Source organism: Cornus florida, unplaced genomic scaffold (assembly GCF_030987335.1).
Source record: "Cornus florida cultivar Cherokee Brave unplaced genomic scaffold, ASM3098733v1 CherokeeBrave_3.0.0_Hap2_Chr10, whole genome shotgun sequence".
NCBI lineage: Eukaryota > Viridiplantae > Streptophyta > Magnoliopsida > Cornales > Cornaceae > Cornus > Cornus florida.
Window position 1 is genome coordinate 42,418,563 of NW_026775580.1, and position 24,904 is coordinate 42,443,466.

At 36.4% G+C, this 24,904-nt stretch overlaps 2 pseudogenes; both read right to left on the bottom strand.

Moving 5' to 3' along the window:
* Positions 1–13,054: 13,054 nt before the first annotated feature.
* Positions 13,055–13,153, bottom strand: LOC132280341 (small nucleolar RNA R71; annotated as a pseudogene).
* A 6,600-nt stretch (positions 13,154–19,753) lies between these two features.
* LOC132280308 (small nucleolar RNA R71) lies at positions 19,754–19,852 on the bottom strand (annotated as a pseudogene).
* Between the last annotated feature and the right edge of the window lie 5,052 nt (positions 19,853–24,904).

Here is a 24,904-nt window from a genome sequence, read left to right on the forward strand (position 1 = left end):
ATTTAATTAAACATATAGTTGCATATTTAATTAATCATTTATTAGCATATTGTTAATTATCTCATAGCATATTAGTATAAGGGTTGTTATATCTTAAATGTCACATGAAACATATATTTTACCAACAATACTAAGACATATTCAGTCATTACGTACATTTTATTATATGTTTCTTTTTAAGATATAAATAAGTAAAGATTATACTAATAATTGAGATATAATAAAATAATGTTATGTACATTATTATATGATAATATGCTAAATATTGATGTGTTCAATATTATGTGAATTGAAGCATGTTATATAAATAGATTATTGGATTATTTATATAATTCAATATTGGTTGAATTATTTTAATTTTGTAATATGAATTTATGTAGTTATTATATTATCATAAATTTGTGCCAACTAGAGGTGGAAAAAAAAAAGTACTTCGTTACTTTTATCAATGATTGCAAAAGATACTGTTATGTATATTTGGTATGAAGTAAAGATGAAATCTTAGAAATGTTTAAACATTACAAAAATGAGGTTGAGAATCAACATGGCAAAAGATTAAGGTGTTAAGAAATGATAGAGTTTATGAATACGAAACACCATTTGTTGATATTTGTTTAAAACATGGTATCATTTACGAAGAAATGCTATGTTGATAAGTTCTGGTTTAACTCAGAATTTGTGTGGGGAAAGTTTTACTTTTTGCAAATTATATTCTCAATAAAATACCTCAAAAGAAAACTAATGTGACACCATGTGAATTATGGGAAGGTTGAAAACCTTCCTATAAATTCTTAAATGTGTAGGGGTGTCTAACTAAGGTTGCAGTTCCTACTCATAAGAAAGTTAAAGTGGGACCTAAAATGTGACGACCTTGTAGGTGGGTGTGTCGTGGACGGGTGCAAGAGGCACTGATAGGCTACCACACTAGGCGAGCTACAAGTGCACAATCTCACATTGCTTAGGTAAGGGAAATGTGAAGTGCTTTATGTGGTAGTGTTATCTCCAATTGGTATGAGGCCTTTTGGGATAAAACCTAAGAACAAAATCATGTGGTGGAGTGATCGTTACATAAAATCTTTGATATGTTATGCTCATAACAGTAGTGCATATTGTTTTTTTATGCATAAATCATATAATAAAAATAATGATGAGCTTAGATGTAGCAAGAGGGCTAGAAAGTCTAAATCTTTTGGTACTAATTTTCTAGCATGTTTATTGGAGAATGAGCCACAAAACTTTAAGGAAGCAAAGTCTTCTTCTGAATATTATTATTAAATTATTTTTTAGATTAATTATGTGATATAATTAATCATGTGATATAATATTAAATTATATTGTTATGCAAGTTCAATATTATTTTTATAAATGTTTACTTTTATTTGATACTATAATATTGAACTATGTAGTTGAATTACTTAGTATATATTGTAATTCAATTTTACAACATAGTTTATTTAATATGTGATATTATTGAATTTGTATGAATTCATGACTGGTTTGTGTATGTAACACAACAAACAAAAATTAACTAGTCCAACTATATCAATTCTCCTAATAGTCAAGGGAAAAAAGATCTATACTAGTATTTAAGACACGTATAGCTGTGAATGGGCTGAATAAGAGAAGATTTTCCAATAATTCTAAAGAGTTTAATGGAAAATGTTATCGATACATTAAGCAAGTACACTGAGACAAACTAAACAAGTTAGTTAGCTCTAATGTACAATTTAGCTAAAAGCTAAAATGTTACTGAGTTGCAAACTAGTTAGCTTAGATATAAGCTAAAATGATTAATGAGGTGCACAAAACCTAAGAAGAAGATGAAAATATGTTAGTTGGTTCTAGCTCTCAACTTGATAGTAAAAAACACGAGGGTGATGAGTAGCCATTTTAGCCATAAGCTATTTGAGCTATATATCATATCTGCTCATGTAGGAAGGAATAATACTACTTGTAAAGTAGTAGTTTTTGAAGAATATTCTTCAAAACAAATTACTCTACTATCAAGATAGACTACTTAGATAAGTCTGTACTAAAGCTATGAGCTACTAGAATTGATAGCTAAATAACTTAACTTCAAGATAACGGTAATAGCTGAGAAGTGGGTGCTCATCATGTAATGACTTGGTCATTTTCTTCCCTTTCCTTTTTTTGGTGATTTTCTTTTTTCACCTTTTTCCTATTTTTGTCTTTTCCTTATTTCGTCTTTTTCCCGTTTATAATTTTTCCTTGCATAACCTTACTTTTTGTGCTCGGATTTGATTCCAATTTTTCATGCATCCATGATATTTGATTTCCATGACATTTGTATTTTTATTTTTGTAGAAAAGCATGCTAGTTGCTTTCATTTTTCGTAAAGGGCATGGATGCATACTTTCTTGGAAACATTTTTGATTTTTGGGATTTTAGTGTAATTATGTAAAATAATTATTTTTCATTTTAGGGACCTTTTTGCAATTTAATTTGGAAGATATTTTGAAAAAGGACTTTTTTGTAATTTTTGGAAAGTGTGAAAAGTGTCACTCTCTCATGGTGCCACTTGTTGGCAATGGGGTGGAGTGACTTGGATGCATAATCTCTTGACATTTGGAGGGTGGAGATTCACCCACTTGTTGGCCTAGGATTGGTGCACTTGTTGGCTTGGATGGTTGACAAGTATAGGCTTAGGATTAAGCCTAGGAAGGAGCCATGGATTTGTGACAAGTGTGGGTTTATATTTTAGTCTTGCATTGTATGTGTGTGAGAGTTAGTGTAAGAGCACATAATGAGTAGAGGAATACTAGATCCTCCACTCATCATTTTTCACTTCATCTTTTTCATTTCACTTGTTCTCAAAACCCTAACCTAGCCACCATTGGAGGAAAAGTTGGCTTAGAGCTTTGACTTCATTTTTAGCTTCCTTCCACTCACCTTAGACCATAAACCTTGGGAAGTAAAAGTTTCCTCTTGCTCTTCTCTTCAAAACCCTAGAATTGTTTTCCATTTTTAAGCTTGGTTGCTTGGAGTATAGAGATTCAATTCTCTATTGAGATAGGGTGATAGTATGTTTATATTTTAAGTGTTTTACAATCCTTTGGGGTTTAATATATATTGTGTACATACTTTTAATATGATAGTCTTGCATATTATAGAAAATCATCACTTTTTGACTTAGGGTTTATTGATATAAGCATGTATGATATGTGTATACCATGTGTAGAAAGATTATATGATTTAGTAGTATGCTAAATTCTAGTATTTTCACATGTGGTAGTATTATAGAACTCTTGTAGAATTATAAATGTTATATACAATTTCTAATGACTTGAATTACTATATTTATGGTGGTGATAATTCTATAATCTTGTTGATGACAAATTATGATTATTTTAAAAGCTTGTTGCTAAAATGTTAAGAATTAGTGTATAAAGCTTATTGTTGATACATGATTTAAATTTTTATGTTGGTGGTATTGTATTGTGCATAATATCATGATGAGGACTTTTCATGGTTTGTGTGGTTTCAAAATACTTGTATGTGGAAGGTGGTTTATATGTCTTAATTATAGTGTATGAGTTTTGAACTTGATTATGATTTTGGATTCTCTTGGGACATTGTTACAAGTGATATGGCTAGAGTTTGGCTCTAGTGCGGGAGGTATGAGTTCTCCCCAATTGAGATAGTGCGCATTGGGTGGTCTTCCTAGCGGGTTAATGCCTGGAATAACCGTTTTGATCTTGGTTTACCCTGGGATGTGATGTCCAAGTCTTCCACTAATTGATTTCGCATTCAATTCCAAGTTGACAACCAATGCTTAATTGTAACTTGAGATTTTTGTTATTGGCGAATTGATGTTGTTAAGTACATTGATATTGATATGTGTTGTTAAAAAATCATTTAAGTTAGCTTAAGATGATCCCTTAGAACACCTTGAACATAAACGTTAAATGGAATAATCCCTTGTATTCGTCTATATTGATCTTACAATGATATTGAAACTTTAGGGTATACGCATATGTTTCTTCATACGAGTAACTTGATTACTCACCCTAGTGGTTTGGATTATTTTACAAGTAAAGAGACTATATTCTTAGATGCTCATCATCCATAAAGGCTTATGAGCAATTTGAAACATTTTTGTATATTGACATGCAAGTGTTTAGCATGCTTTACTTTTGATGTCATATTTTGTATACCATGGGTGTATGGCATTTTAGGAGCTAATGTAGCTCCCTTGATGTGTAATGATACTTAAGCACTTACTTTTGACACAAAAAACATGTATGTAATAAGGCCAAGGGTCAAACATGTTTACTTTAGTACTTGTATCCATTTGGTACCAAATTTCGCTTCAAAAATGTATTTAAACTAATTTTGGAGGTTTAGCATATGAAACTCTAATAATTGACATGTATGAGGCCATAAACCATTGTTTTACATTCAATTATTCATTTTGAGGTTGTTGGCATGTCCACATATTCATATCTCCTTAAAAATCAACTTTTAACCCTTGTTTTTGAACCAATGCATGATGGGAATTGAGGCTTGGGTTAAGCCTCAACACTTTTGGAATTGATAAGTACTTAAATGTTGCACATTTCAGCACCTAAGTTAGGGTATTTTAGTCCTTACATCTATCTTACTTTCATATTTTAGTCCTAATTTATATTTATGTGTATTTCAGGGTAATAAAGTTCAAACGGGTTTAAATTGGTCCATTACCACAATTTTTGGAGTCAAGCAAAAATAATCGGAAAAAGCTTAGAAAATGGCAGAAAGAGACCACAGCCCATTGTTCGTATAGTGTGCTTATCATTCAAAAGCGGTCAATTCTACTTTTTTCCGGGCCTTTGATGATGTTCCAATGATTAAGAAGCAAACCAATTAGTTCGGGGCCAAAATAGAGTTAAACGGGGCTTAAAAGAGATTTCTAGCATTGGGGGATCGATCCCCCAAAGTGGGGGATTGATCCCCGTATAAGTAGCAAGGTGCAAAAAAATACGCCTTGGGGATCGATTCCCAAGGTTGGGGGATCGATCCCCAGGCCCTTGGTAGCATTGCGGGATTTATTATTTACTTGGCTACGGGATATTCTTGTTGGGGCTTATTTTGTGAACTATTGGCCTCCAATAGGGTTTGTGCTTAAGGGAAATAAGGAACTATTAGTTGGGAGTTAATTTTTATTATTTGATTATTACATTTTATTTTTCTGAAGATATAACGTTCTCTCTAGAGAAAAGGGAGGAGGCTAGGGTTTTAAGAAATTTTACAGGCTCTCTGTCTACAATTGAAGGAAGAAGAAGAAGGAGCCAAAAGATGGAGATGGAGCTTGTTGACACCATGATCGTCTCCTCTATAAGCTAGTTCTTCACTTAGGGCTTGGATGAGCCCTAAGTTCATGTAACCTAAACCTTGTATTTCTTTTCTTGGGGAATTAATATATTGTAATTAATTGTATGGCCTTGTGATTTATTTATATATATATGCTTGATTTAAAAAATTAGGGTTTGTATTGATGAATTCTTCCATTAAAATCTCTATTTGATTATATGTCTATGTATGATTAATTAGGAATTTTATTCTTCATTAGATGATTCAAACTTAATTCTTTTATTAATTCTATATGTAATTTGCATGTTTATATGTGATTACTTTAGAATTATATTTTATACTAGATACTTCTTGTAGTTATGTTTAGTGATGGCCATAGCATGATACTTATTTGATATAATTGTCAATTAATTTGATGGATAAATGTTTAATCTTGATGGGTTGTTCTACAAATTAGCTTACTTGTCATTAGTTAATTATAGTTAAGTAGGCAAATTGTGCTTGATTATGTCAATTCATGCTTTTAATTACAATTTGTATTATTCTTTTGATTGATGTGTGCTCTTATTGGATACATTTGTGAATGCGTATGGTGGGTTATGACGTAGTCTTGAATGGGTTCTACACTTTAGTTTAATTGTCATTAAGTAGACAACTCATTCTTGATGTTGATAATCTATGCTTACAATTGTGATTTGTGATGATAATGTGGCTACATCTATAATTACACTAATGATTTCCCCATTAATTGAAAGCAAATGGTTAATTATATGAGCTTAGTGGTGAATCATAATCCTAAAACTCTTTTCCTATTTCTTTAATTCTTAATTTAATTTACATGCATTGTCATTTCCATTTCCATGTTTTTAATTGAACTCTAGTTTAATTATTTCACCAAAAATCTTTTTTTTTTTTTGTCTCTCTCTCTTTTGCAATCTCATTAGCACTAAAATCAAGTTTAATCCCAACACGTGTTGAATCCCTTAGGAATGATTCCTTCTCATTTCATACTTGACGGTATAAGTGTTAAGCGGCTTTTATATAAATTTAAAGTATGATGCCCGTTTGATACCATTTCCAAAACCAAAGTATTGTGCATTATTTTGTGCACACGCTCGGGTCACATCAGGAATATAACAGGTCATTTAGCAGCTTTTCGAGTCATTTCAGTCGTTCGAAATGTCATTTCGGTCGACCGATGGCTTTTGGGAACTTTATTGCACAGTAAAACACTAATTCCAGTAGCCATTTTCGCTATTTGGGTCTATTTCGATCGACCGATGGCTTATTTCGGTCTACTGAAACAACCTCCCCTCAAAATTATGTTTTTAGAAAACTTTTTGTCTATTTTAGTCATCCGAAACTCTATTTCGGTCATTCAAAATAGCCTTCATGTACCAGCCTTCCAGATTTTGTTTCAACATTGACTTTCCAACTTCAAAAGGTCATAACTTCCTCATTTATAATCCAAATGGGGTGATTCTTGAGCCTAAACTCAGGATTTTGAGTCATCTTTCCAATGATACCAATTCAATTCTCAGATTCAAATCATAGTGGGAGTTATTCATGTTTTAGTGAGGTAGTGTCAGTTTTCGCTTAAACCGGGAAAGGGCGATTTTGTGGGATTCTTGGCCAAAGTTCTTAGAACCTCTTGGAATGTTGTGAAATAATTAGATTATGTTGTATTCACCTTGTTTGACTTGTTTAGAGTCAATTTTCTCTTTTTATTTATGAATTGACCATTTTGCCCTTAATTGACAGACTTTGCCCGTTTTGACTCTCGTTTGCTCATTCACTTTTCTTGAGTTACGTGACTTCATGGAATGTCACATTGGTGTCTTAGAGATGATTTTATCTCAAAGGACTATGGTTTCATCTTTTGCGTCCGCATTTCGGATCCGTTATCGGGTCAACTTTCGAGTCATCACTGATGCACCAGGTTAAAAAACTTGGGCCGTCACAAGTGGTATCCGAGCTCCTAGGTTTGAATACCTTAGTACGACGGGTTTTGGGTGTATATCATGCTTTTGCTGATCTACTTTGATATATTCACATGCCTTTGATAACATATTTTATTGTTGTAACATGTTTACGTGTTTTTTGATAACACGCTTGGTAGTATGACATGTCTTTATGCTTATATGCCTATGTGGTTAAGAGCATCTTTGTTTGACATGTATGCTTATTTGCTTAAGTGATTAACTATTTAAATAGCTTTCTTTGATTGCTTTACCATGACCGTATGTTGCATACCTTGTCTTGCTTCGTGTTTTGTGCATTCATAGTATGAGTTGCATTCGGTCATAATAACTTGTGTTATTGTTGACCTCTTTCCATATGTACATTTAGCATCATGGTTGTCACACATGGAGAGTCTTCACATCAGGGCGTTGAAGAATAGGTGGCTGACACCGAGTTCACGAGGGGTCCGGGAAAGCCCAGGATTCCAAATTGTGGCATGGATGCTAATCCGCCGCGGGTACTGACTTATGAGGAGCGAGTGGCTCAGGGAATCAATCAGGGGATCATTGAATCCCTACAGGAATTGATACGCAGGTAAGTGGCAGGGATACAGATTCCGGCACGGGCACCAGCACCGATAGTCAATAAGGCAATGGAGTACTTTATGTGACTACAGAGGGTTAAGATTGATCCATTTACGGGGAGTTCAGATCCGCTAGTCTCAGAAGCTTGGTTAGACCTTATAGTTTGCAAGTTGGATAGTATGGTGGTACCCACGGACAGGTTGAGGATTTCCTTAACTGCTTCTATGTTCATGGGAGATGCAGATATTTGGTGGAGGTCTATGACCAATGTCCACAATGTTGAGTTGATGACTTGGAATGAGTTCAGAGATTTGTTCTTCGAGCGCTTCTTTCCGAGGGCTATGAGGCGGGAGATGAGGATACAGTTTACAGGTCTTTATCAGGGCACTATGAGTGTCATTGAGTATGAGACATGATTTACTTCTCTCTCTTGTTATGCCGAGGATATGGTGGCGACGGATGTGGCCAGGGCAATGAAGTTTCAAGATGGGCTACATCTTGACATTAGGCCACAGGTCTCAATTATTGATTTGAGGACTTACAGAGAGGTAGTCCAGAGGGCTATGCTAGCTGAGGCAGAGGAACGAGATCAGTCACGGATCAGGGGTTCACATAAGTAGCCTCGCGGAGACAATCCATCATCTTTCGGGAGTCAGTGGAAGAAAGCTAGGGCAGGGAACAATACTCACTCACAGGGGGCACCGCAGCAGATTCATTCTGCACCCACAGTTCCTATATCTACGGGATTAGCCTAGAGTGTGGTTTGTTACCATTGTTAGCAGCCGGGGCATATCAAGCCTCGCTGCCCACAACTTTGACCACAGGCTAGTCAGACATCAGTTTCTACGAAAACAGGCTAGGGAACTTGCTTCTATTGCAAATGACCAGGTCATCTCAAGAAGGATTGTCCAAAGTTGTTGAATAAGTCACGTAGTAACACAGATTCATTGATGGTATCGGTATAATCTACAGTGGTTCAGTCTGGTTTTAGAGTTCCTCAAGCACCACAGCCAGTGGCGCCAGTTGACACTTATCCAGCCAAGGGTTCTACACCTACTGCTTCTACACATCAGTCAGGCTATCATGGTAGTTCACAGTAGGGCTCAGGGACTCAGGGATGAGCCTACGCTCTTCCACAGGTGGATACTTCCGTATCCACCTCTTCAGTTCGAGGTATCTTTCTAGTTTTCAATTCTTGGGCATGAGTTCTTGTTGATACATGTGCATCACATTCTTTCATTTCTGCATCATTTGTACATTCATTGGGTCTGAAGGTCACACTTTGGGATAGTGTTCTTTGTGTTGACACACTAGTTGGGGGTCCAATGTCTTTGGATTGTGTTTATCGGGGTTGTGCTATTGAGATAGCTGAGCGGACCTTAGAGTTCGATTTCGTTGTTCTCGACATGACAGGCTTTGACGTCATTCTCGGGATGGATTGGTTGTCATTCTTTCAGGCTACAATCGATTACTTCCGTGGGAGGGCGTCTGTTTGCACTCTTAAGGAAGATTGTTTCCATTTTGTGGGAGATCGGAGCGATTCCCACCTGACGATGGTTTTCAGTATTGATGACTAGAGTTGCCATAGATCCTACTTGGCTAGTTTGCTAGTTGACGAGGATAGCAGTTTGGGCCGGGTTCTTCCAGCCGTTGTTGAGGAGTTTGTTGATGTCTTTCCAGAGGAACTGACAGAGTTACCTCCTTTAAGGGAAGTTATTTTTGCCATTGATGTCATTCCCGGTACAGCACCCATCTCTATAGCACCATACCGTATGGCACCGGCAGAGCTTGATGAGCTGAAAGGTCAGTTGGATGATTTGAAAGCTAAGGGCTTTATTCGTCCTAGTGCTTCACCATGGGGAGCATCGGTTCTTTTTGCGAAGAAAAAGGATGGGTCTTTGAGACTTTGCATCGATTATCGCAAGTTGAATCACGCTATGATCAAGAACAGATATCTTTTGACTAGGATTGATGACTTGTTTGATCAATTGAAGGGAGCGACATGCTTTTCGAAGATTAATTTGAGATCAAGTTACTATCAGTTAAGGGTTAAGGATGAAGATATATCCAAAACCGCTTTCCGCACACGGTATGGCCATTATGAGTTTTTGGTGATGTGGTGAGCGCTGAAAAGTGCGCATTAAAACCCCTTAAGCTTAGGTATTCTAGGACCTTTATCTATCTTACTTTCCCATTTTAGACTAATTTCGTGTTATTGCCCTTTTTAGGTGTTTATCCTCAAAATAAGCTAATTCAGCCAAATAAGAGCTTAAAAGAAGCTAACTCAAGCTGGATAGAAGAAATGAGCAAAGTAGAAGCAGATTGAAGCAAAGTATGGAATTCAGCAAGTTCGATCGATCACAAGTATATTTCGATCGATCGAAAGTTCATCGATCTAGGTATTTCAAGATGGATCCAAGCTCTTTTGTCCTTATCCAAAGATCTCACAAAGTTTGATTGATCCAACAATTCTCAGATTGATCGAAAAGATTCCATTTTATCCTATTGTACCACCCTACTTACCACTTTTGTCTAATTCCCCAAAATATCTCAGATCTGTCCTTATCCAAAAAGGCGACGCCATGGGAGGATCGATCCAGCCAAAGTTTGATAGATTTCAGCCGTGTTCAATCGATCTCACCACAAGTTCGATCGATCGAACTTCCTTAAGCCCGAAAAAAGACAAAATCCAGCTCATTAATCGAACTTCCTCAAGCCCCAAAAAAGACAAAATCCAGCTCATTAAAGCTTGGCTCATGGCGCAATCATTGGAGGAATATTGATGTATGAGCCCAGACTATTGGGTGTGACATTTGACTTACCTATATAAGGAATATGAGCCACTTTTACAAAAAAAAGACTTTTGACACAATTTCCATATCATATTCTTAGTGAGGAAGAAAAGAAGAGAGGAGGCTAGAGACACAAGCTTGGAGTTCTTCCATCAACCAAGAAGAGGAACAATTTCTACCATAGAATTAGCCCTTGAGGGTTGGAGGACACCATCCATGAGTGGCTAGACATCTTCTTGGGGCTAGAGTTAGCCCTAAGCATGCTTTCTACATCTTGATTTATGTATTTTTGAGGGGATTTGTATTGTGATATATGTTTTGACTTTTTTATATACAAAGATCTTGTTTATTCAATGATTTGTGTGGTTTAATGCTTTCAATTGATCATTTCATTCTATCCATATGTCTATGTATGCTAGAATAGATGTTCATGTGTTTGTCTCTAGATTTTGTGTTATTGATGTATGTCTATGTGTATTGATGCTATAGATCTAGAGATTGTCAAGACATAGTGCTTAATAAAATGCTCTTGTGGTTTATTTGATGGTTCATACTCATTTCTTGATGGATTGTGCCTTTTCCCTTAGTTTAATTAGTTTAATTTCATGTCATTAGCTTAATTGTAGTGTAATTGTAGTTTAGATGTTAAATGGGAGGACAATCCATGCTTGTTGTTTGATGTTCCATACTTATGAAAACAAGTAGCGTATGTCTCTAACCTTGTGATGTGTTTGGATTATGAGCTTAAAGAAAGGATTAATGGCTTAGTTTGATATATTGTGCTATCTACTATGTTGCTTAGACAATATATACTTAATTAGTCATCCATGTTTGTTGATACAACAACACACACACATTATTGTTGCAATACATGTTTTCCCCCTCATTAATCATTCATTAAGGGTGTAGAAAAGCTATGCTTAGTGGTGATCTCTAAACCCCAAGATCTCTCTTTCTCTTATTTTCTCTCTATTGCATTTAATTGTTGACTTTAGTTTAAATTGCATCTTAGTATAATTCAATCACCAACCAATCTTTTGATCACTCGACCTACTAACCCTAATCTCGATTCCACAACCTAATACGGCCCACCAATCCCTTGGGACGATCCCTACTTGCCCTAACTATATTTTTAGTAAAAGGTAGTAGTGGCAAATTATATATGTAAAACTTGGCCACACTCATCTTAGTCCACTTTGCAAGCTTTGGTGCTTGACGAGCACACCAAGTTTTTGGCACCGTTGCCGGGGATTGATTGAAGGCAACGTTGCATTTGTGGAATCAATTAGGAATTAGTATTCTTTTAATCGTGTCTTTACTTTATTTTCATTTTCATTTTGGTTACTTATTGTGTTGGTTCTTGCTTGACTAGGTGCATTGAGTTAGAAGGTAAGCAAATGAGCATTTTAAGCAAGGAGCTAAGTAAAAGCAAGGAAAAAGCTAAAATTTAAAAAATTTGCCAGGCTAAAATTAAAAATTGAATTGAAATGCTAAAGGATCCTTTGTGAGCTTTTTCTTAACTCAATCTTTTGTTAAATCGTCGGCCCTTGTGGAGGCTTGTATTTCAATATCGTGAGCCCATGTGGAGGCAATTTTATTATTCTTTGCATATTGTTGATAGCATGGGAGTATGGGATCATTGTATGTGGAGGAAGTTTGTTGATTATTGAATTGTTGCGAAGGTGAAGTGATTGTTGATTGTTTGTTACTTGTTTGAGTTTTGCTTGTGCATGCATGGTCGAAGGTCATTAAATCCTACTCTTGTCTGTCTTAATTTGAATTTAGAATCCATTGTTCGTACACCTAGGGGAAGGGGTAATTTTAATCATTCTACTTCTACAATGGAAGTACATAATGAGGACTATGTGGAGGACCTTTGTCACATAGACCAACAAGGTATCCTCTACCCCAATGTGCATCATAATAACATGCAAGTATCATTAGGCATGCCGAAGCCATTCATTTACCCACCACAACAACAAGGCCAAGTTCCATTGGGAATGCCTAGGCCAATGTTTGCTCCACAACCTCCCATAGTTCAAGGCAATTAAGGTGCCCATGTTGCACCTCCAATATTTAACCCTCCCCTTACTTTTAGAGATCACTATGTGCCTAATGAATATAATGCACCCACATGTATTCAATTGCCACCATTTAGAGCACACCACTATGAAATCAAACCACAAACTATTCAAATGCTTCCTAACTATCATGGACTTCCAAGTGAAGAACCTTATAAGCATTTAGATGAGTTTTTGAAGTATATTCCACCGTGAGATACACGGACATGCCAGAAGAGGTCTTCAGGCTTAACAATCTTAGGCCTTTTTCAATAACTTCTTGGACAGAAATGCAACAAGAGTTCTTGAAGAAGTACTATCCGATTTCTAAGACCAATGTCATGAGAACCTCAATTCGAGAGTTTTCACACGGGGATGGGGAAACGTTCCATGAGGCATGGGAAAGATTCAATGAATTACTTAGGAAGTGTCCACATCATGACATGCCCAAATGGCAATTAGTTCAATATTTCTTTGAGAGTTTATCCGATAATTACAAGGGCATGGTTGATGCTTCTATGGGTGGCTCTTACATTGATAGGCATGAGGATGACGTGTGGCATCTTTATGAGAGCATGAGTGAAAATTCTTTGCATCGAACTTTATCTTTTAAGAATGGTAGGAATTCAAGTGGAAGGAAGAATGTTGGCTTACATCAAGTTGACCATTCCAATGAAATAGCCGCCGAGCTGAAATCATTATCTCAAAGGTTTGATCAATTCTTGATCAACCAAAACTCGGCAAATCAAGTATCTTCCATCCCTAACCATTCCCATCATGCATCCAATGAATCATGTATGACGTTCAAGTGTTTTACATTCTACTTCCAATTATCCCCATAGATATGTGCAAAGTAAGCATCATGAACAAGTCAATGCAGCTTTTGTTAATCAAGGGAACAATCCTTATGGCAATCACTATAATTCTAGTTGGAGGAATCACCCGAATTTCTCTTGGAGAAACCAAGGGGAAAGCTCAAACCCTTCCCAAGGTAGTTTTCAAGGAAAGTACATTCTACCTCCAATGCAAGGCCAAGGATCACAAGGATATAGACCATATCAATCACAAGGAAATCAATTTTCTAATTCTCATTTTCCTAATCAACCATCATATTCTCAAGGAAATTCTAGGAGTCCCGCTTTTGAAGAGAAAGTTTTGACCGCTTTAGGCACTCTAGAGGCAAACACTCAATTGTTTCATTCTCATTCTCAATCCATTGCTAAGCTAGAAACCCAAGTAGGGCAAATAGCTAGTACTTTAAATGCTAGAAAGAAAAGGAAAATGCCTTTGAATGCCCCACCAAAGCAACAATGTGTTGTGGAGACTCATTCCTTATCAAAAGTCCTATAATAGAGCATGTCAATGCGGTGACAACCTTGAGAAGTGGGAGAATCATTGATAACCAAGTGGGTATGTCCAATTAAGAGAGTGAACCGGTGAAACCACAGGTTGATACCCGTCCCGTTTCACATCATATTCCTTCTTCATTGCATATACATGATCATTCAAATGAGAAAGTGTCAAAAAGTGATTTGAAAAGTGAGTTAAAAAATGATTTGAAAGATGAATCAAAGCATGATTTGAAAAATTCTTGTGTTGATGTTTCAACAAAGGATTTTGAAAAAGTTTTTGAGCCAAGAGCTCCATTTCTGGATGCCTTGAAAGGATCCATTTATCTTGACAAGCAAAACACAAAGACAAATGAAATCATTGATGTGTTTAGGCAAGTGAAGGTTAACCTTCCGCTTTTGGATGCAACCAAGCAAATTCCTGTTTATGCCAAGTTTTTAAAAGATTTTTGCACCCAAAAGAGGAAAAACAAAAGCCAAGCACCTAGGAAAGTGGTCTTGACCGAGAAAGTGAGCTTTATTTTGCAACATAACACTCTTCCAAAGTTCAAAGACCCTGGTTTACCTACTACATCTTTATGTCATTGGTGACCATATCATCAATCGGGCTCTCTTAGACTTAGGAGCAAGTGTTAATCTTTTTCCATACTTGGTATATGTCAAATTAGGCTTAGGAGACTTGAAACCGACGTCGGTGGTTTTGCAACTTGCCGAACGATCCATCAAAAAGCCTAGGAGTATCATTGAGGACGTATTGATTAAGATTGATAAATTTTTCTTCCCCGTTGACTTCGTTATCATTGACATGGAACCGGTCCTGAATCCTAAAAGCCAAATTCCCATTATCCTTGGCCATCATTTCTTGGCAACCGCGAATGCCAACATTAATTGTAGGACGGGGATAATGAAGATCTCATTTGGCCACATGAAGGTAAAGTTGAATATCTTCAATCCAACCCCGAATTCATTTGATAAGCATGAAGAAGTGAATGTTGTAGAGAAATGTCATGCTAATAAATGTGAAGGAATAGAGTCTTTGCTTGAAACCAAAATTTCAAAAGGGTTATCTTCAACCCGGAATTTGAAAAAAGTTGTTTCAAAATCTTGTTTTGAAAGGGCATGGAAGCCTAAAGATCACATTGAAAAAGGACCAACAAGTTCCTTTAAGCCTAATCCAATAAGTTCTCTAGGGAACCATTTGTTGGGTGGAGTTCAAAGTACTTATCACCCCATTAAGGAGGGGATGCACTACAAGATGTTTGATTCGGGCTAAAAAGGCCCAACGTCTTGCTAGAGACGTTAAAGACTAGTACATTTCGTAGGGTGTCATAACCCTATTCCTCCCTCATTTCTATTTTAAATTTCATTTCTTGCGAAGTCTAGATATTTGCTTTAGGTTCATATACATTGCTAGGAACTGTGATTGGGATTGTATACACTTTCATGTTGAAAATAGATATTTTGTTTCTGTATGATCGATCTCAAAAAAGGTTCGATCGATCGAACATCATGCCTGCATCCAACCTGCATCCAATCACCTTTTTGTCCAATCGTGCGAAGGAAACCTGCATATTTCAGCTCTCTGTCTCGATCACAAGTTCTTCGATCGATCCAACTTCATCTTGGATCGATCTACGGTCTCAACACTGAGAGAAAAATTTGAACCCTTTGCAAAAGGCCTCTCTGTCCTATCGTTCGAACATGTCTGCAAGTTTTTGCATGTTCGATCGATCTGACTCTTTCTGGGATCGATCTTGGAGAGATCGATCTCTGTTCTTTGATTTACTGTTTTAACTTTAAGTTTGACTTTTGTTTTGAATTTTAAATTTAAAACTCCAAAAATATTTTATTCTGAATTTAAAAAAAAAGGGTTTTCAAAGTTTTCAAAAATACTTTTATTTCTTGTATTTTTTTTATTTTATTTTTGTCTATTATTTTTCAAAAATCCTAAAAATATTTTCTTTTTATTTTATTTTATTTTATATTTCAAAAATTCCAAAAAAATAATTCTTTCGTTTTTTTTATTTTTATTTTACTTAGTTTATTTTTATTTTATTTTTCAAAAATAAAATATATATATATATATATATATATATTTTAATTTTTAATTTTTGATTTTTAATTTTCAAAAATTCAAAAGCTTTAAAAATAATTTTGTCTTTTAGTGAGGAGAGATCGATACTAGTTCGATCGATCTAAGATTCAGTTCGATCGATCGAACTGAAGAGAGAATGTTTTTAAAAATAGAGGCCTAGGGTTATTTCATATCGATTCAAAGGTCGATCCAAAAAACCCTAGCTTCCCCTCGCCGCTGCAACCCCACTATTCCTATCTTCCGGCGAGTGCTCCGGCGATTCCATCGTGCCCGAATCTCTTTCCCTCATCTTAGATCTTAGATTTTACCTCTCTCTCCTTTGATCCACTTCTCTCAGTTTCGGGGTAAGATTCGAGATTTCTCTTTTGATTTCAAGCTTTATATTGATGAATCCCTACTTTCAATGCTAGATTTCAAGTTTTCCATGTTTAATCTTCCCATTTTTGAAGCTTTGACCCACTGTATATATGTGTATATATTGATGAGCATTGAAAAGAGCATATTTAAACCCCTTAAGCTTGAGCATTCTAGCACCTTTATCTATCTTACTTTACCGTTTTAGATTGATTTCGTATTATTTCCATTTTCAGGCACTTATCCCGAAAATAAGCTAACGCAGCCAAATAAGAGCTTAATTGAAGCAATTCTGGGATTAAACAAAGAAAGGAGCAAAGTGGAGAAAGAAGAAAGCAAATGAAGCCAAAGGTGGAAAGCAGCAAAATTCGATCGATCCAAGTTCAAGGTTCGATCGATTAAACAATGATCGATCTCAGCACTTCAAGATAGATCCAAGCCTTGGCCCAAAAGCATAAAGTCCAAAAGTTCGATCGATCCAAGTTCGATCGAACACTTTTGTCCTTATTCAAATGATTGATCCTATCCACAGTTGTACCACCCACTAACCACTTTTGTCCTTTTCCCATAAATATCTCTCTAAAATATCTCGGATTTGTCTTTTCCCAAAAAGCTTAACCAGTTGGATCGATCTAGCCGAAGTTCGATAGATCTTAGCCAATTCGATCGATCCAAGTCTAAGGTTCGATTGATCGAACTTCCTCCAGTGTGAAAAAGTTAAAGTTCCAGTTTGTGCAATCTGTCCTCTATCCAATCATTAGAGAATATTCTTTACACGACCCCAGCTCATTTTGTGTGCCACTTGACCTACCTATAAAAGGAATATGATGCACTTTTTGAGCATATAGACTATTTTAGGGTTTAATTTCTTAGGGAGGAAGTTGAGAGGAGGAGGAGGCTAAAGACACCATTGGAGATTATTCATCAACCAAAGAGCAAGCCTCTTCCATGGAGTTAGCCCTTGAGGGTTGGAACAACACCACTATGAGTGGCTAGACATCCTCTTGGGGCTAGAGTGAGCCCCAAACATATTTTCTATATCTTAATCTTGTGTATTATTGAAGGATTAGTGTTATGATTGATGTTTTGACACTTTGATATATATGGATCTTGTTTATTCAATGATTTATGTGGTTTAATGCTTCTAATTGATCATTTCATTCTATCCATATGTCTATGTATGCTAGAATAGATGTTCATGTGCTTGTCTCTAGAGTTTGTGTTATTGATGCATGTCTATGTGTATTGATACTATAGATTTGGAGATTGTCAAAACATAGTGCTTAAAGGAATGCTCTTGTGATTCTCTTGATGGTTCATACTTATTCTTTGATAGATTGTGCCTCTCCCCTAGTTTATTTTCATGCTAGTAGTGTAGATGTAGTGTAGTTGTAGTGTAGTGTTAAATGGGAGGACAATTCATGCTTGTTGTTTGATGATCCAAGCTTTTGAATGCAAGTAGTATATGTCTCTAACCTTGTGTTGTATTTGGATTGTGAGCTTAATGAAAGGATTAATGACTTGTTTTGATCTATTGTGCCTTTCACATGTTGTTTAGACAATATATGCTTCATTGCTTAAATATATTGTGCCTTTCACATGATATTTAGATAATACATGCTTAACTAGTCATCCTTGCTTGTTGAATCAACCAAACACACACACACACCAATATTGCAACACACCATTGGCCCTCATTAATCACTTGTCAATGATATAGAAATGCATTGCTTGGTGGTGATCTCTAAACCCCAAGATCTCTCTCTCTTACTTACTCTTAATTGCATTCTTTTTCCATTGCTTAGTTTAATTTAGTTGTTCTCTAATCAACCAACCAACCAATTGTTTGATCACTCGACCTACTAGCCCTAATAATGATTCCACGACATTGCTCGATCCTCACAAATCCCTTGGGACGAACCCTACTCGCCCTAGCTATATTTATAGTGAAAGGTAGTAGTGGCTTCTATAAATGTAAAACTCTTGGCCCTCGCCTTAATGCACACTCTTAAGCTCATGGTAGGACGATGCGTACCATCAGTTTTTGGCGCCGTTGCCGGGGATTGATTGATTAGATTAGGCAACGTCGGATTTGTGGAATTGATTAGGATTAGTACTCTTTTGATCGCGTCTTTACTTTATTTCTATTTTTCTTTTTGGTTACTTATTGTGTTGTTCTTACTTGACTAGGTGCATTGTTGGCGAGGAAGCAAGCAAAGGAGCCATCAAGCATTTAAGCAAGCAACGAAAGTAAAAAGCTAAAAATTCTAAAAAAATTGCTAAACTAAGCTTTGAATTTGGAGTTGAAGTGCTAAAAGGCCTTTGTGAGACTTTCTTTACTCAATCCCTTTTGTAAATCGTCGGCCCGCGTGGAGGCTTATTTTTAATTGTCTTGCATCATTGTTGTTAAAGCATGGGAGTATGAATTAAGTGTTTGTGGAAGAAGTCTAATTGCATTGTTGTGAAAGCATAGTGTTTGTCATTCTTTGTGTTTTTTGTGTTTTGCATTGTGCATGCATCGACGTCGTTCATTGAGACCAACTCTTGTCCCTCTTGATTTGCATCTGGAATCTATCGTTAGAAATCCCAAGGGAAGAGGAAGGTCAAATAGAGCTAATCTATCAATGGATGACCATAATAACAATCATGTTAAGGACCCTGGTCACATAGACCAATAAGGTATCCTTCATCCCAATGTGCATAATGAGAACATACAAGTACCATTAGGCATGCCTAGGCCATTCATTCACCAACCACCACAACAACAAGGCCAAGTTCTATATGGAATGCCAAGGTCAATGTATGCTTCACAACCTCCTATCAATAATCAAGGAATTCAAAACCAAGGTGTTCATGTTGCACCTCAAGTAGCTAATCCACCTCTTACTTTAAGAGACCATTATGTGCCAAATGAGTATAATGCACCTACATGCATCCAATTGCCTCAATTTAGAGCACATCATTATGAAATTAAGCCACAAACCATTCAAATGCTCCCTAACTATCATGGACTTCCAAGTGAAGAACCTTACAAGCATTTGGATGAGTTTCTTGAAGTATGTTCCACCGTAAAATATATGGACATGCCAGAAGAGGTTTTAAGACTCAAACTTTTTCCATTCACCTTAAAAGACAAGGCAAAGTATTGGTTTAACAATCTTAGGCCTTTTTAAATCACTTCTTGGGCAGAAATGCAACAAGAGTTCTTGAAGAAGTACTATCCAGTTTTTAAGACTAATGCTATGAGAACCTCAATCCGAGAATTTTCACATGGGGATGGAGAAACGTTTCATGAGGCATGGGAACGCTTCAATGAATTACTTAGCAAGTGTCCACATCATGACATGCCCAGATGGCAATTAGTTCAATACTTCTTTGAAAGCTTATCAGACAACTATAAGGGTATGGTTGATGCTTCCATGGGTGGCTCATACATTGATAGGCATGAGGATGACGTGTGGCGTCTCTATGAGAGCATGAGTGAAAATTCTTTGCATAGAACACTATCATCCAAGAATGGTAGAAATTCACAAGATAAGAAGAGTGTTGGATTACATCAAGTCGACCATTCAAATGAAATAGCCGTCGAAATAAAGTCTTTATCTCAAAGGTTTAATCAATTTTTTATTAACCAAAACTCGGCGAACCAAGTATCTTCCTTCCCTAACTATTCTCATCGTGCATCAAATGAAACATGTATGACTTTTTCTAGTGTTCTTCATTCTACTTCTCATTGTCCTCACGGACAAGTGCAAAATGAACCTAATGAACAAGTCAATGCAACTTTTGTGAACCAAGGGAACAATCCTTATGGTACTCATTATAATCCAAGTTCGAGGAATCATCCGAATTTCTCTTGGAAAAACCAAGGAGAGGGCTCAAACCCTTCCCAAGGCAGTTTTCAAGGGAAGTACATTCTACCTCCACTTCAAAACCAAGGATCCCAAGGTTATAGACCTTATCAATCACAAGGGAATCAATTTGCTAATTCTCATTTTCCAACCAATCTTATTCCCAAGGTAATACTAGAAGTTCCGCCTTTAAAGAGAAAGTTTTGAATGCTTTGGGCACTTTAGAGGCTAACACGCAATTGCTTCATTCTCACTCTCAATCTATTGCGAAGCTAGAAACCCAAGTAGGGCAAATAGCAAGCACTCTCAATGCAAGAGAGAAGGGAAATATGCTTATAAATGCCCCACCTAAGCAATAATGTGTTGTGGAAACCCATTCCTTATCGGAAGGTCACACCATTGTACATGTTAATGCGGTGACTACTTTGCAGAGTGGTAGGGTTGTGGACAATCAAGTTGGAATGTCCAATGAAGAGAGTGAACCGGTGCAACCTCAAGTTGTCACCCGTCCCGTTTCACATTCCATTCCTCCTTCATTGCATATACATGATCTTGTGAATGAGAAAGTTTTGAAAAATGTGTTTGAAAAAGAAGTTTTGAAAAATGATGTTGAAAATGTTTTGTTGAAAAATGATTTGGAACAAAATGATTTGAAAACTTCTTGTGTTGAAGAGAGTTCAAAAGAAAATTTTGACAAAGTGTTTGAACCAAAAGTTTCATTTCCGGATGCCTTAAAATGATCCATTTCAAAAGACAAGCAAAAGGCAAAAACCAATAAAATCATGGAAATGTTTAGGCAAGTGAAAGTTAATCTTCCACTATTGGATGTAATCAAGCAAATTCCGGCTTATGCCAAATTCTTGAAAGACTTGTGCACCCAAAAGCGGAAGAACAAGAGCCAAGCACCAAGAAAAGTGGTTTTGACCGAGCAAGTAAGCTCAATTTTGCAACATAACACTCTTCCAAAGTTTAAGGACCCCGATTCACCCACTACATCGTGCATTATTGGGGATCATGTCATTAATCGGGCGCTTCTTGACTTAGGAGCAAGTGTTAACCTTCTTCCATACTCGGTTTATGTCAAATTGGGCCTAGGTGAATTGAAACAGACGTCGGTAGTTTTGCAACTTGCCGACCGATCCATTAAGAAGCCTAGGGGTATAATTGAGGATGTTTTGATAAAGATTGATAAATTCTTCTTACCCGTTGATTTTGTTGTCATAGACACAGAATCGGTTCCCAATCCTAAGAGCCAAATTCCTGTTATCCTTGGCCGTCCTTTCTTGGCAACCGCTAATGCCAACATCAATTGTAGGACGGGGATAATGAAGATCTCATTTGGCCACATGAAGGTGAAGTTGAATATCTTTAATCCCATACCCAATTCATTTGACAAATATGAAGAAGAGATTAATGTTGTAGATAAATGTCATGATCTTCAATGTCAAGGAAATGAGCTTTTGTGTAAGACCAAAACTTCCAAAGGATCATCTTCAACCTTGCATTCTCAAAATCTTGTTTCAAACTCTTGTTTTGAAAGGGCATGGAAGCCTAAAAGTTATGATTGCATAGACAAGGGGCCAAGGGTTTCTTTTGAGCTTAATCCAACAAGTTCTTCAAAGAACCATTTGTTGGGTGGTGTTCAAAGCATCTATCACCCCAACAAGGAGGGGATGCATTATAAGATCTTTGATCTAGGCTAAAAGAGCCCAATGTCTTGCTTAAGACGTTAAAGACTAGCAAAGACAATTCGTAGGGTGTCAAAACCCTATTCCTCCCCCATTTCTATCTTTCATTTCATTTCTTGCGAAGTCTAGATACTTGTTTTTGGTTTATATGCATTTCAAGGAACTTTGGTGAGGATTGCATAAGCTTTCATGTCATTAATGAGCATTCTGTATAGTTCGATCGATCTCAAACTTGAATTCGATCGATTGAATTCCATTCTGTATCCAACACTTAGAAAATTTTTCGACCTGCAGAAACCTGCATCCAAATCACCTCTCTGTCCCATCGTTCAAACTAACTCTTAGATCTATCAAGAGACTTTTGATCGATCCAACTTCCAAGTTCGATCGATCTCATGATTCAACACTTAGAAAATTTTTGAGCTTGTATCAACTTGCATATTTCAGCTCTCTGTCTGATCGATCGAAACATTCCAAGATTGATCTGAAAGTTCTTCGATCGATCCAACTTCCAAGTTCGATCGATCTCATGTTCCAACACTTGGCTAATTTTCTGAGCCAAAAACTTGCATATTTTTGCTCTCTGTCTGATCAATCGAACTTTTGTTTCGATCGATCTCAGTTCTTCATTTCATTATTTTGACTTTTTAAATTTTCAAAAATCAAAAAATATTTTCATTTTTATTTTTTCATTTTATTTCATTTTATGTTATTTTTCAAAAAGTTTCAAAAAATTCAAAAATATTTTAATTAATTTTTAATTATTAGTGTTTATTCAATTAAATTTAATTAAAAAAAAAAACCAAAAATATTTTATTTTATTTTTCCAATTTTTAATTTTAATTTTAATTCCAATTTTTAATTTTAATTTTGCAATTTTTAAAAATTTCAAAAATCCAAAAATACTTTGAAGAGAGTTCATCAAAGTTCGATCGATCACAGTTGAGTTCGATCGATCGAACTCTGTCGGGAATGTTTTTAAAAATAGAATCGAGGGTTCTCAAGATCGATCATTTAGATCGATCTCACCCTCTCTCAAGCCCTGACCCCTCCTCTCGTCGCTGTCACTGTGCATCATCACCTCTCCCACCTCCGGTGAACCTCCGGCGAAATCAGTGAGCTTCAACCGTCTCTTCATCTTTCCAGATCTCGGATTTCATCATCCTCTCTTCATCTCATCTCTTCCCATCCATTTGAGGTAAGATCCGTGACCTCATGCTTGATTTTCGGCTTAGATTTCATGTATCCACGCTTTAGATGTCGAATCCATGATTATTACATGATCAAATCCACCATTGTTGAGCTTCGAAGCATTGTATTTCCATATATATATATATATGTGTGTTGCTTTGTGTATATATTTTGCATATTTTTGGATTTTGATCTCATATTGGAAGTTTGGGCCTCGTTTAGTGATGGGGATTTGTTGATTTGATGTGTTGTTGGGCCCACGAACACGTTCATATGGGCCCCATGCTTCTAAAGTCACAGATCTATAACCTTTGAGTTTTCAACGTAGCACTGTTAAGACCCTGGATTTTTCAACCCAGTGTGTCTTATGATGACCCAAAACAGATCCAAAATGTGGAAGCAAAAGATAGAACAACAGTCTCTAGAAATAAAACACTCCTTGAAGACACCAATGTGACCCTCAACGAGGTCATGAAACACAAAGGAAGCAAATGCGGAAGCGATGTTTCAAAAATAGATAAGAATGAACCTAGGGGTAAAATGGTTATTCCACACTAAAATGGGTGCCACCATGCACACCATTGGAAAGAAAACGAAAAACTAATGAATTTAGACTCAAGAATCACCTGATTTGGAGTCTGGACGACAAAGATATCAAGTTCTGAAGTCAAAGGGAGGGAAACCCTATCCCGGTTCGAACTAAAAACAGACACTACCTTACTAAAACTTGAATATCTTTAGCTATAAGAAGAATATGAAGCTCTAATTAGTACCATTGGAAAGCTTATTTTGACGCAGTCAATTTAGACTCAAGAACGGACCAATTCGAAGTTAAAACGAAGAAGATATGATAGTTTGAAGTCGGAAGTGCAGTGTTGAACCAAGACACAAACACACACACACATGAACAGTACTTCGAGTGCTCATGCAAGGGCTTCAAGCACTCAAATGGCACATGCCAAAGAGCTAAAACTCTCTGCCCCATCTTTGAGCGCTCGAGCAACATCTTCGAGCGCTTGTTCTGCTAAAAGCTTAGCAAAAATCTGAGTTTGAAATGTGATTTTGAGGACTTTCTGGGCATTTTTGAAAAAAACACAAAGAAGAAACTACCCTCAAAATCATGTTTTCTGGCCAACCATGCCAAAATAAAACTTTATTTTTCATGTAAAAACCCCAAAATGCCCTTAGATCAGATTGGCTCAAAAAGGGCGAAAATGTAACTTTGCACCAAGTATGCATTTGACCCCAAATGCACTTCTAGGCTGAAACGAATATGTACGCAAACGTAATAAGTGATTTTGAGCACGTGAGAATGGTTCGTGGCTCCCAGAAATGGCTGAGTCAAAATCCGACCCCCCGACAGCCAAAAAGGCAAAAAATGAACTTGAAATGGAAATTTTGAAAACCAAAATTCACAAATGACCTTAAATTACCATTTGGCCCTTGGCCACACTTCAAACATGAATAATGAGACCCTATGAAAGAATGACAACAAATTTCCCACACCCGATGTAACCATGGCAAAACTATTGCTTAACATTTCTCAATATATTCATAATATTTCATGGAGTCAAAAAGTACAAAGGATACAAAATACAAGTCATTGGCCTCCGGCCTCATCTCATACATGTCAAATACATTGTAAAGAGTGTACTCATGTACACATTA